The following is a 12,477-nucleotide window of genomic DNA, read 5'->3' as shown; positions in this document are numbered from 1 at the left end:
GCGGAAACTAGCCTAGCATCACAAAACTCTCTTTTTATGAAAATTTTACCCGTCTCAGCTATACTAAGGAGGAAAAAGGAAAGGAATCTTGATCTGTGTTGCACGTAGACCAGAGTTTTAAAGAGTGCGATATTTTGGGGGGCAGTTGGCTGGTTCAGTCGGTGGAGCGTGCAACTCTTGATATCGGGGTTGTGAGTTCAACCCCCAAGAGCTTGCTTGTTGGGGGGGTATAAAAAAAAAAGAGTGGGATACTTCTGGAGTCAGTGGGACTCAAAAGGAAGAGACTGAAGAGGAAGAGAGACCCAAAGGGACAGAGATGAGGGCGCGGGCACATTCCCTCTTCCCCCTGTTGGCAGGTCCTCTTCCCTAACTCTGGACATTTCTGCTCCTGCGCTGGGGAAGAAAAAGTCCCAATGGCAGTTGAAGGGCTGGGTTTTACTTTAGGTTTCTCAGACAATCTCAGCAAACAATCTTTTCTCCTCTCTCTAAACTTCTGGCCCAAATGCTCTCTGCCAAGCATCTGCCATGGAAAGTTCTTATCTTTCTCTGTAATTTAAAAATTTCATGCTCCTTCCTCAACTGGACTAGTGCTAGGGGTATGCTTCTTTGTTTCCTTACTAAAGTAAGCTCTACTCTACGCCCAAAGTGGGGCTCGAACCCACCAACCTGAGAAGAGTCACCCGCTCCACCAACTGAGCCAGCCAGACTCCCTAGGCCAGGCTTCTTTGTACCTCTTGGACCACTTAGTACCATTCCCTGCGAACATTAGTTTTTAAGAATTAATTGACTGAATTTGTGGTGTTACTATTTTTGTGCCCACACCTGCAGCACTCGATACTTCCCTCAAATTCTAGCCCCAGGGGCTACCTGGAAGAGTTTCAATAAGCTGAACCACCACTTACCAGCCGATAATTTTAGGCAGGTTAACCTCTCTCTGCATTTGTGCAATGCGGATAAAACGTTCCTCTCCTCACAGGGTTGTGCGGATTACATGAGTTAACAGATATAAAGCACTTTTTTTTTTTTTAAAGATTTTATTTATTTGACAGAGAGATCCTAAGTAGGCAGAGAGGCAGGCAGAGAGAGAGGGGGAAGCAGACACCTTGCCGAGCAGAGAGCCCTATGCGGGGCTCGATTCCAGGACTCTGAGATCATGATCTGAGCTGAAGGCAGAGGCTTCCATGCGCTCTGATATAAAGCACTTAAAACAGGGTCCAGCATTTGGTAGGCAAGAGAGAGGTGCTTTAATTTTTTCAATAAATAGTAAGAGAGATAACTGTGCTTTACAATTATCAGCCCGCTTAAAAGACTAAGCAACAGGAGAAGTCCTATAATACTGAAAGCAGCGAAGGTTGTCCTACCTACATTCTAGTCTCCCAAAATAAGTTACACACCCCAAGTGAGTTATTTAACCTCTCTGGCACTTAGTATCCTTATCTGTCACATGGGGGAGGGGAGCAGAAAACTACCTCTGGGATCCCTCCGAGCTGAAAAACATTCTGACACCCTATCCGATTTAGATAAGATTACCCCCAGCAACTGGTTTTCACCGGGATGAATATCAACAATTTTCTTACAAAAAGGGCTTGGAGTTACAAGCTCAGTTTATTTCAAAGGCTGACTTCTAAACAGGCCAGTCTTTTCTAGGGCACAGTCTTGAAAGTTTAAACAAACTGCATCGCACCCCATCCCGATTTCTGAACAGAGCTTTTTAAAAAAAAAAAAATCTAAGATTTTATGTATTTGAGAGAGAGAGAATGCAAGAGAACACAAGCAGGGGGAGCAGCAGAGGGAGCAGCAGGCTCCCCACAGAGCAGGGAGGGAGCCCAACCCGGGTCTCGATGCCAGGACCCTGGGATCATGACCTGAGCTGAAGGGCCGAAGGCAGACACTTAACGGACTGAGCCACCTAGGTGTCCCCCAATTTTTTTTTTTTAATATGAAAAGGCTCCCTTTAAAAGACAGCCACCTACCCAAAGAATACCGAGTACCTCAGAATGACAAGGTAAAATTTAACATAACCACTCACCTAATTGTATTTAGGTGCAATATAAAGTCAGAAAAAAATTAAATGTTTAGATCAAGCAGAGAATCAGTAAAAGACTATGTATATTAAGTAGCTAGTTTCCTTGTTTATACATTAACACTGGTGAAAACGGCCTGAAATAACTAACGGGCATCTTGCACGATAATTCAGAGACAACACAAACTCGGAGATATATTCTGGGACAAATTATCATTCTGGTTCCCTATGTAATGTAAGCCATTTCTCCACATTTGGCCAGCATATATACCAACAGTACTTCGTTGATCTGGTTACAATGAATGCTCCACAATTCCATTCAACAAGTATTTACTGACCACCTCCAATCCGCCCTGCACTGGCCTGTACAATAAATGCTTTCTTTGGTCCCAGGCCATGTAACAGCCACTCTCTATAATGAAAGTATCTTATTGTGTGCCAGAGGCACTGCAGGAAAGGGAGGGGAGGGGCGCCGTGTCAGGCTAAACTGTGGCTGAATTTTTCAGTTACACGGACCAAATACTTTCAAAGTTGGAAGGGCCTTTGAGAAAATCAAGTTCATTTTATTCAAAGATGACAAAACTGAGAGCTGGAGAAGAGTACTATCCAAGGTCACTCCGGCCATCAGTCTCCTAGTGGCCTGGTGCAATTTCCACAAACTCCCTTCACTCTTCACCCGTTCCAAGATAAGCAGTGAGTAATCCAGAACCGGGGAAAAGAAAAATCCACCTAATCTTCCGGACAGATCATTTTTAAAGGTCTTCAAAATATTCCGCAGGACATAAAGCGCGTGGGATGTATAAAATCCAAATCACGTCTTTATCCACTCTAAGCTTCAAATACTCTTTTAATAACCGCTTGGGGGTGGGGGTGGGGTGAGAAGCAGGTGATTTGGAAACACGTAAGCGGCACCTCGGAACGTGTCCATTGCTCAGCCTTCCGCATTTTTCACCTTGAGGTCCTGAAGGACCCCGAAAAAAGAAACAACAACAAAAAACTCCCCAAACCCTTTCACTGGAATCAAAGCAAATGGCGACGAAGGGATGGCAGTAATATCAGACAGGGGTCGGCTCGATCGCGAACCCGGTTCTCAGAGACGTCAAGTGACAATGATGACACTGCGGGCGAGGGGCCCGGAAGGGGTCCGCAGACCGCTTCTCCCCAGGTCTCCGTGCACCCCCGGCCACTAGACCCTCGCCCCCTCCCCGCCTGGGCCCGGGGAGCGGGTTGGGGCGCATTGGGACGTCTCCCGGGGGACGGCGCTTCCAACCGCCGGGTCTGGGGACGGACAGGGGCTTGGGCTCTCTCCACATTCCGTCCGAACCTCCTGGAGGGGACCCCGGGGCCGCAGCTGCAGAGCCCACCCTCACGCACACACCCTGCGGCGCCGCCCGCCCTCCCCAGAGGCCGGCCCCAAGTCTCACCGTGAGCCCCGGGAGCGGCCTGGGGGCGCTGGGCGAGAAAGGGGAGCTGACTCTGGGGCTCAGGCCGGCCGAAGGGCGCTGCACACGGACCTAGGCCCTCCCGACGCCTCGACACAGACACAATGAGTCACAAAGGCCGGAAGTGTGTCAGCACCTCGCCTTCCGGGACTGCGCTGCACTTCCGGGTTCTCTCTAGGAGCCCGGGAGGATTTTGCATCTCGGTTGCCGAATCGCTGGACCCGGCTCCCGGCCTCGGTGCTCGGCTCAAGCTCCCAGCCGCGAGGCTCCCCCCGCCCGGCTTGTGCGCCGGGAGTTAACGCGGGGGACCGACGCGAGGCGGGGTTCCGAAGTCCCACAGACAACCAGGCTGCCCGGCTCCCACAGCAGTCCATATGATAATTCGATTTCTCCTGTGCTTTCCATCCAGTAATTATAGCTATTATCAAGCAATAATAATTCTTGGTAATTGCATGCCTGTGGCAGAGCCGCTGAAGCAAGGGTGTGTCAACAGAAGGCGAGCAAAATGAAGCCGGGGTGTCTGGTTTCACAAACCTGCGCTGCCAGCTTCTCTCTGGCCCCGGAGACGTCGTCCAATGGAGTGTGTGGTGTTTTCAAATATTTTGGCCTGTGGACATAGGATGTATTTCCACAATCAACGTAGATATAGATAGATAGATGATAGATAGATAGATAGATTGATTGATTATATCTATATATATAGCACGTGTTTTGTCCATGTGGCATATGCTACTACAGCAGTTTGAAAGGAGCTTACTCTGAAAACTTTCGCCCTCCGGGTGCTTTCACAACCTACAACAACCCTGGCTTTCACTTTTACCTGAGAAATTCAACCTTGCTCCACTTTCTGTGCTGCAAGGCTGGCTGGGCTTTAACGGCTGCAGATTTGCTCTGTGTTCCAAGTCAAGTTCAGGAGAAGGACTGAACTTAGCAGTGGATCCATGACTCCTATCCCTTGGGAGGGATCACTTGGGGGGAAAAAAACCCAAAAAACTTGAAAATTAAAAAGCAATTACAGGGGGCGCCTGGGTGGCTCAGTGGGTTAAAGCCTCTGCCTTCAGCTCCTGTCGGGTTGGTCGTGGTCTCAGGGTCCTAGGATGGAGCCCACATCAGGCTCTCTGCTCAGCAGGAAGCCTGCTTCCCGCTACCCCCCCCCCCGCCCCCCGCCTCTCTGCCTACTTGCGATCTGTCTGTCAAATAAATAAATAAAATCTTTATTTTAAAAAAAAGCAATTACAGTATCATTAAATGAAAATCGCAAAGTGGAGAAACGAACTCACTCCTTATCCCTTCCCTATCACCACTTACCCCTTTTCCCTTCACTTTCAGATATATGTCATATCTTTTTTATTTATATTATTATTTTTTAAAGATTTTATTTATTTATTTGACATGAGAGAGAGAACAAGCAGGGGGGAAAGCAGAGGGAGAGAGACAGGCAGGCTTCCTGCCAACCGAGGTGCCTAATGCCAGCTTGGATCCTAGAACCCTCGGATCAGGACCGGAGCTGAAGGCAGACACATAACTGATTGAGCCACGCAGCTGCCCCATGTTTGGGGCTTTTTAATAACCTCTCTCTAAGCTTTCAGTTTTTTAATCTGTAAAATGATGATAGTTAATTACTAATAATTACAATATTTGATAATTATTGATAATAGCTGGTAGCTGATCATGGTGACGCCAACCTCACAATGTCTCTGTGTGAGTTAAATGGCTGAATGTGTATAAAGTTCACAGCAAAGCACTTGGCACATGGTGAACACTCAATGTTACTTACCACGATTATTGTTATTTATATCATAATCTAGACCAGAAGAGGAAATCACAGCAATGACATCAGGATGGGGGGAAAGAGACAAGAACCAAAGAAGACACTGTGGTGGTGGCATTACGGGAAAAGGAAAACATCTGTGCCCATGATCATTAAAGACATCTCGGATTATTTCCTAAGGACAGAATCCAAGAAATAAGATTGTTGGTCCCACACGTAGTCAGAGGGTCTACATGAAATCGTGCTGGTGACCCCAAGGTTCTACACCTACTGGGGAATAGCCCTGGTAGTGAGATCAGGTGACATCCGCATAAGAGTTTCGAAAGAACTCGAAGTACCATTAAATGTAATGATTTACTATTACAAAGAAACAATGTACTTTAGGCCTGGCAGGTTGCCCAGAACAAGTAAAAGTTTCGGAAGGGCACTCCAGAAACTGTGGGCTCTTGCTTGGGAAAACTGGTGGGGTTAATTCTGAAGGGGACACATCTCCAAGTGCGCTGCTGACATCAGGCACTAGGGCTCTTGGGGTGTTTTCTCAAGTATCTAGTGATTTCCTGTTGTGAGCTACTCAGGGTTCTCCCTGTGGGAGCCAGGTGGGTGCTGGGTCTAGAGTGAGAATCTGTTTGATTCACTCTTGTACCCAGAAACATGAATACATTGGGGTCACTATTAGCTAAATGTAGCTAGAGGGCTGGCTCACTGGTGGAGCACGAAGCTCTTGATCTCAGGGTTGTGAGTTCGGGTCCCATGCTGGGTGTGTAGATTACTTAAAAAGAAACTCTTTAAAAAAAATATTTTATTGGGGGGTGCCTGAGTGGTTCAGTGGGTTAAAGTCTCTGCCTTCGGCTCAGGTCATGATCTCAGGGTCCTGGGATCAAGCCCCACATTGGGCTCCCTGCTCGGCAGGCAGTCTGCTTCTCCCTCTCCCACTCCTCCTGCTTCTCTTTCCTCTCTCACTGTGTCTCTGTCAAAATGAATAAATAAAATCTTTTAAAAATGTATTTTATTTATTTGAGAGAGAGTACAAGCTGGAGAGAGGCAGAGGGAGAGGTATGACTTGATTTCCCGATGAGCGTGAAGCCCAACATGGGGCTCGATCCCAGAACCCTGAGATCATGACCAGAGCTGAAGTCAGATGCTTAACAGATTTTAGATGCCCTTAAAAATAAAATCTTTTTAAAAATGTACTTGGAGATCCTTTTGGCCACTCAGTGTGATTTCAGGTACCAAACCTTTGTCAGGGTGTGCTTAGGAATTTTCCAAGACCCAAAATAGCAACATATTCCCATGGTCTTCTCTGGTGTGGGTTTTACTTTTATTCACCTTTTGTGGTGGTGTCCTTGGAGATTCCTAGCTTTAGGCAGAAGACTCAATCCCTGGCTTTGTCTCCCATTCCCCCTTACATGTGGCCTATTAAAACCCATATTCTGGGTGCCAGAGAAGAGCAGACAGTCCAGGGAAAAGTCTCTCTGAGGATGTGCTTATCCCACTGGATGACGGCTTTCTTGTCATTTCTGGTCTCCAAGGAATTCCCTTACTTTCCCATCAGCTCATTCATGAGTAAGTAGAAGATGGTTTTTGCATGAAACCCATAATTTCTCAGTGTGCTATATGGGGAGGGTTTCTCTGCTCATCTTGGCTGCCATATGGCCAGAAGTGGAAGTCTAGGAGGATATATATTTAAGACTTGCGAGTCTGAAAAATTACAGATGGCGTGGCTGGATTAAAAGAGGCTTGATCATTATCTTAGAACACTAGAATGAAAAAGCTCAAGCAGAGTACAAAGGACAAATACCAGGAGACCAACCATAATAGACTCTTAAACACGGGAAACAAACTGAGAGTTGCTGGAGGGGAGAAGGGTGGAGGGACGGGGTAAGTGGGTGATGGACATTAAGAAGAGCACGTGAGGCCATGATCACTGGGTGTTTTATAAGATTGATGAATCACTGACCTCTACCTCTGAAACCAGTAATACATTATATATTAATTCACTGACTTAAATTAAAAACAAAACAAAACAAAAAACAAAGGACAAATACCTAGAGATACTACTTTATAGAGAAGATAATGTGTTTATGGATCTTATTCTGGTGGGACAAGCCCTCCATGAGTGCTTGCTGATTGGATGGAAGCCAGGGAAGGGCAGAGTTGGACGGAATTTTTAGTTGGTTAAATTAACAGACCCAAATCATATTAACAAACTCCCAGCAACTTTGAATGTACTCTCCAGAGCCAGCTGTTACTGAGTTCTCTCCCATTTCCTGTTCAACAGGATCCTTTTATAGGTACTTTATGCAAACTGTTTCCTGTTTTATCAACGTTATATATGGGAATGTTGGGAACAGAAAGTTGGATTTGTACATGACCCTAAGCCAACAGCGTTAACTTGGACGTTGAAGGAGGAAAAGCAACCCTTGTCCCAACACCCATGCTCCAAACAAGGAATGGGTGAGTTAAAATGTAATAGGGCCAAATGTTCTGCATGCAGATGGAAAAGTCTACAACACATTCTGTAGCCACCATCCATGATGGAACATCTGGAAAAAATAAGTAGGAAAGGACTGGATGTGGAAGATGGAGCTTTTGACAGCAATAGTGGTGAGCAAGGCCCAGGGCTCCTCATGGGCTGTGAACTCCGAGTGATCCAAGAGTGTAGTTCAATAGCAGTTGAGCAAGTCTTGGCCATGGACAGCAGCACACAGTCCAAACATGAAGCAAGAGGCATGGCTTCCTCTGCAAAGACTAGGACACCTGGGCACAGGGCTTTGCCTTCCAGGCACCTGGACAAGCCAGAGTGCAGGGAGGAGGAGATTAACAACACAGGGAAGGAACCTTGGAAGCTTGTCCTCTAGGTTCTGCAAGAGCGAGGTTGGCTTAGATTGAAGTAGGAGCCCGGGAGAGAGGGTATCAGCAGGCCTGGTTCGTTCTGAGGCCTCTTTCCTTGGTTTGTAGATGGCTGTCTTCTCTGTCCCGTCCATGTACCTTCACGTGGCCTTCCTGCTGTGTGTCTGTATCCTTTTTTTTTTTTTTTTTATTTTAAGATTTTATTTATTCATTTGACAGACAGAGATCACAAGTAGGCAGAGAGGCAGGCAGAGAGAGAGAAGGAAGCAGGCTCCCTGTTGAGCAGAGAGCCCGATGTGGGGCTTGATCCTAGGACTCTGGGATCATGACCTGAGCTGAAGGCAGAGGCTTTAACCCACTGAGCCATCCAGGCACCCCACCATAGTTACATGTTTTTTTTTTTTTTTATGAGATCTTTTAGGATCTACTCTCTTGGCAAATTTCAGATATGTAATACATGCAATTAACATTAGTTGCCATGCTGCACATCATGTCCTCATAACTTATTTATTTTTTTATTAATTTATCTATTTGAGAGAGAGAGAGTGTGCATGTACAATTGGGGGGGAGGGGCAGAGAAAGATCTATGCTGAGTGTAGATCCTGACATGGGCTCATTCCCACGACTCTGAGATCATGACCTGAGCTAACATCAAGAGTTGGTCAGTCACTCAACCAACTGAACCATCCAGGTGCCCCTTATTTATTTTATAACTTGAAGTTTGTACCTTTGACCTCTTTTACCCATTTTGCTTAATCCCCTACCTTAGCCCCCTCTGGCAACCACCAATCTGTTCTCTGTATTTATGAACTTTTTTTACCCCTCGATTCCACACGCAAGTGGGCTCATACATATGTCATTTGTCTTTCTCTGTCAGACTTATTTCACTGAGCATAATGTCCTTGAGGTTCACCCTTGTTGTACCAAATGGAAAGATTTCATTTTTTATGGCTGAATAGTATTCCATTGTAGGAGCATATTTATCTATCTGTGTATATAAATATATATACATATATGTACACTATATATGTTACATTTATGTATACATAAATAATACATATACATATACATTATACATATATAAATGTAATATATACACATAAATGCACATGATATGTATACATCAATAAATTGGGTTATTTCCATGTCTTGGTTATTGTAAATAATGCTGCAATGAGCATGGGAGAGCAGATATGTTTTGGAGTTAGTGTAAAAATTTTTAATTAATTAATTAATTAATTAATTTTTTATTAACATATAATGTATTATTAGCCCCAGGGGGTACAAGTCTGTGTTTCCATTTTAAATGTAGGGATTCTGATCCTTATGCTTAGAACAGTGGTTGGACTGCAACAAGGTGACCCAGAGGGAGGAGGAAGTCCAAGCCAGCTCGGTTTTGCTCAATTGGGACCACTGGTGATTCTCCTGCAGGGGAGCTCCCCGTCTTGAAAGGCCCATTCATATCAGGGAAGGATGTAAGGGAACCCAGCTGACCAGTGGGTCCCAGCAGAAGGTCACTCTAGAAGGTCACTGTAGGGTTCAGATGGCGCTGGTTCTAATCTTATCTGTACTGTGTTCTCTCAGGCTAGTTATGTGACCTCTTGGAGCCTCAGTTTTTCTGCAGAACTGGGATTATACCAGCATCAGGCTGCAGTGAGGCTCTAGCTGAACTGATCCACGTCAAACCATAGGCAGAGTCCGTGCCACACTGTGAACCAGGTGGCTAGCAGCGCCTCTGCTATCATGATTATATTTTCGGACTCACACGGAACACAAGATGGGTTGAGGGCTCTGAACTGTTGAATGACCCATGGGTTTAGGCTGCACGTGTAGGCCCAACCGCCAGCCCTTCCTGCCTGTATGTCAGCGACAGGCAGCCCCTGTCTACCGCACACAGAGGGGGCAGGGTTGTAGGAGAGCTCACTACAACTCCAGTGGCTCTGGCCAGCAGCCAGCCGCAACAGGGTGGCCTTCCTCACCCTTTAAGAGCCAAAGTAAAGAAGACACTGATACCACTGGGCCGTGTTCCCAGATCTGGCCTTTCATTTCCCCAAGGCGTATGCAAATTTTGCACGACCCTCTCTGAAATTATGTCCTCATAATACTAAGGCTTCTCCGATCATCATCGGAGCATCAATCACAGGGAGACTGAGAGTCATTTATAACAGTGCCTCCTCCCAGGGGGCCTCTGGGTGGCTCAGTGGGTTAAGCATCTGCCTTTGGCTCAGGTCATGATCCCAGGGTTCTGGGATCAAGCCCCGCATTGGCCTCCAAGCAATGTGGGGAGTCTGCTTCTCCCTCTCCCTCTGCCCACCCCCACTCCTGTATCTCTCTCTGCTCTCTTTCTCGAAAAAGAAAAAAAAGAAATAAAAAATCTTTACAGGGTCTCCCCCAAATTGCCTTTGGTATAGGGCAAATGGCAGAGGAGAAAGATACACACACAGAGTCAGGCATCTCGGAGTCAGGCCAGAGCCTGGAGAGCCGCTGAACCAACCCCAGAGCCCAGAGCTTCCTCTAAACTTCAGAGCAGTCTGTCAAGGGAGGGGATCCTCACCCTTGCAGGGACCTTGCAGGGTGAGGAGGCCCACTGGAGGAACAGACTTCGGGGACCTGCCATTCCCAGCCAGGTGATCCCTAAAGCTTCCGGTTCCAGGGAGTCACAGCCCGATTTTAACAACCGACGACAGGCACTGAATGTCAGCAAAGAATAAGGAAGCACCCAGGAGAGGGCGGGTTGGAATTTTTGGAGGAAGCGAAGCATTAGGAATTTGCATTAGGAAGAATACTTGAACGCTTATAAATAGCATTTTATCGGGAAAGTAATGACAGGCAGGTTGGTTGGCGGGAGGATGGCAGGCCGAGGGAGAGGCACTGAACGCAAAGACAAAAAGAAAACCCACAGGTTCGGTGGCTTGGGCAGAGATGAGTGGAGATCTGGTGGGGAGGAGGAGCTAACTTCCGAACAGGACTCCTCCGTGCGAGTGGATGTCCGCGGGTACGCATGCAGATGTGCTCTACAAGCTGCAAAACTCAGGAACGCACTAGTCGTTCTAGAAAAGTGGTCACTGAAGGATAAACTGGCAAGAAGAGAGGAGGGCCAGGGTGGGACAGTGGGAAAGGGGAGCCCAGGAGGCGGGGCTGGTGGCTGAGTCAGGTGCAGGGGCTGGGCTGAGGGTGGCGGGGACAGAGCTGAGGAGTATCAATCAGTCACCCACGTCACAGCAATTTGGCTTGAGCTGGACGTAAGGGACAGAGATGAAGAGAGAAAGGGAGGAGGCTGGGCTAACCTAACCCTAGTTTGGTGTCTGGGCTTGTCAAAGGGAGGATAAAGGGCCGGGAAGAAGTAGCCAGGATGGTAGGTGGAGCCCAGCTAGTGGCTTCAGGGAGACACACTGGGGTTTGAACAGAGGGAACCACAGCCCAAGAGGAGACGGGGGTGGGGGGGTTGGGGGGGAACGTGGAGGCAAATTTCAGGGATACTGTACTTCGCATGCTCGCCTCCATGACTCTGCTGGTGGACGAGTACGGTGTGTATGTTACACACAGTTTCACGCGGTTGGTCCCCAGGCTCTCCATCCATCTGACACCCACGGAACGCCCCATCAGGACACCCCGGGACAGACCCATGGTCCTTGCACAGTGCCCTTGAGGCTCATTGCTAAGACTTCCACCGTGTCCCCAAAATGCAATGCTCTCTCCCGGGAGTCACTTGCCATGACGTGGTTACAGGTTGGAACAAGATCTCTGTACATCTCGATTTAGAGCCAAGTGGGGAGGTAGGGGGGGTGCGCTCCATGAAAAAAGAGCATGCAAACTGTAGTCACTTGGCCTCCACCTCTTGCTCGGTGTGTGGTTTTGTCCAAGCAACTTGACCTCTCAAAGTGTGCATTCCTTCTCTGTAGAATCAGGGTGATTTTGCCCACAGCTACCCACTCTGCTGTCCTGAGGATCATGGTGGATATGACAATGCTTTATAAATTGTTTTTTAAATCCATTTTTTAAAGTAATCTCTACACCCAACGTGGGGCTCAAACTCGTGATTAAGACTCTACTGACTGAGCTCAGCCAGGCACCCGTGACCATGCTTTTTAAACCACAAGTCACCTTACAGGTGGCAAACATCACCATTCTTTACGTGCTGAAAACTGCCTTTCTCCCAAACTTGCAAAATGCAACTGAGGGAAAGATCCTGAAGAATTTGTCTGGTGTACGTCTCAATTAAAAGGAAAAAAAAAAAAAACCCCAAAAAACAAAAAAACCAAACCCAGTACTGTTTTTTACATTTTTCCCCCAAATTGTCCACGTTCAGGCTCAAAGAAGAGACACCCATCTCTTCAGAAAGCCTGTTGTCAGGGGGGTTGCCTCCCTAGAGGCCCTAGAACACAGCCAGT

At 47.2% G+C, this 12,477-nt stretch overlaps 1 protein-coding gene across 6 annotated transcripts in view; it reads right to left on the bottom strand.

The window, feature by feature from the left end:
- ZKSCAN1 (zinc finger with KRAB and SCAN domains 1) overlaps positions 1-12,477 on the bottom strand; it is a 49,657-nt gene that overhangs the window by 18,883 nt on the left and 18,297 nt on the right. For 3 of the 6 annotated variants that reach the window (XM_082712885.1, XM_082712884.1, XM_082712887.1), the window contains one exon: positions 4,000-4,072. The exons of 1 other annotated variant lie outside the window; for it this stretch is intronic. The gene's annotated coding sequence lies outside the window, so the exon portion shown is untranslated. Of the gene's footprint in view, positions 1-3,447; positions 3,949-3,999; positions 4,073-12,477 lie in introns of those variants that run through there. 2 more of the 6 variants (XM_082712889.1, XM_082712888.1) reach the window with 2 other exon arrangements.

Source organism: Mustela nivalis (assembly GCF_964662115.1).
Source record: "Mustela nivalis genome assembly, chromosome: 19".
In the NCBI taxonomy this organism is placed as follows: Eukaryota; Metazoa; Chordata; class Mammalia; order Carnivora; family Mustelidae; genus Mustela; species Mustela nivalis.
This window is presented reverse-complemented; position numbering and strand designations above follow the sequence as displayed.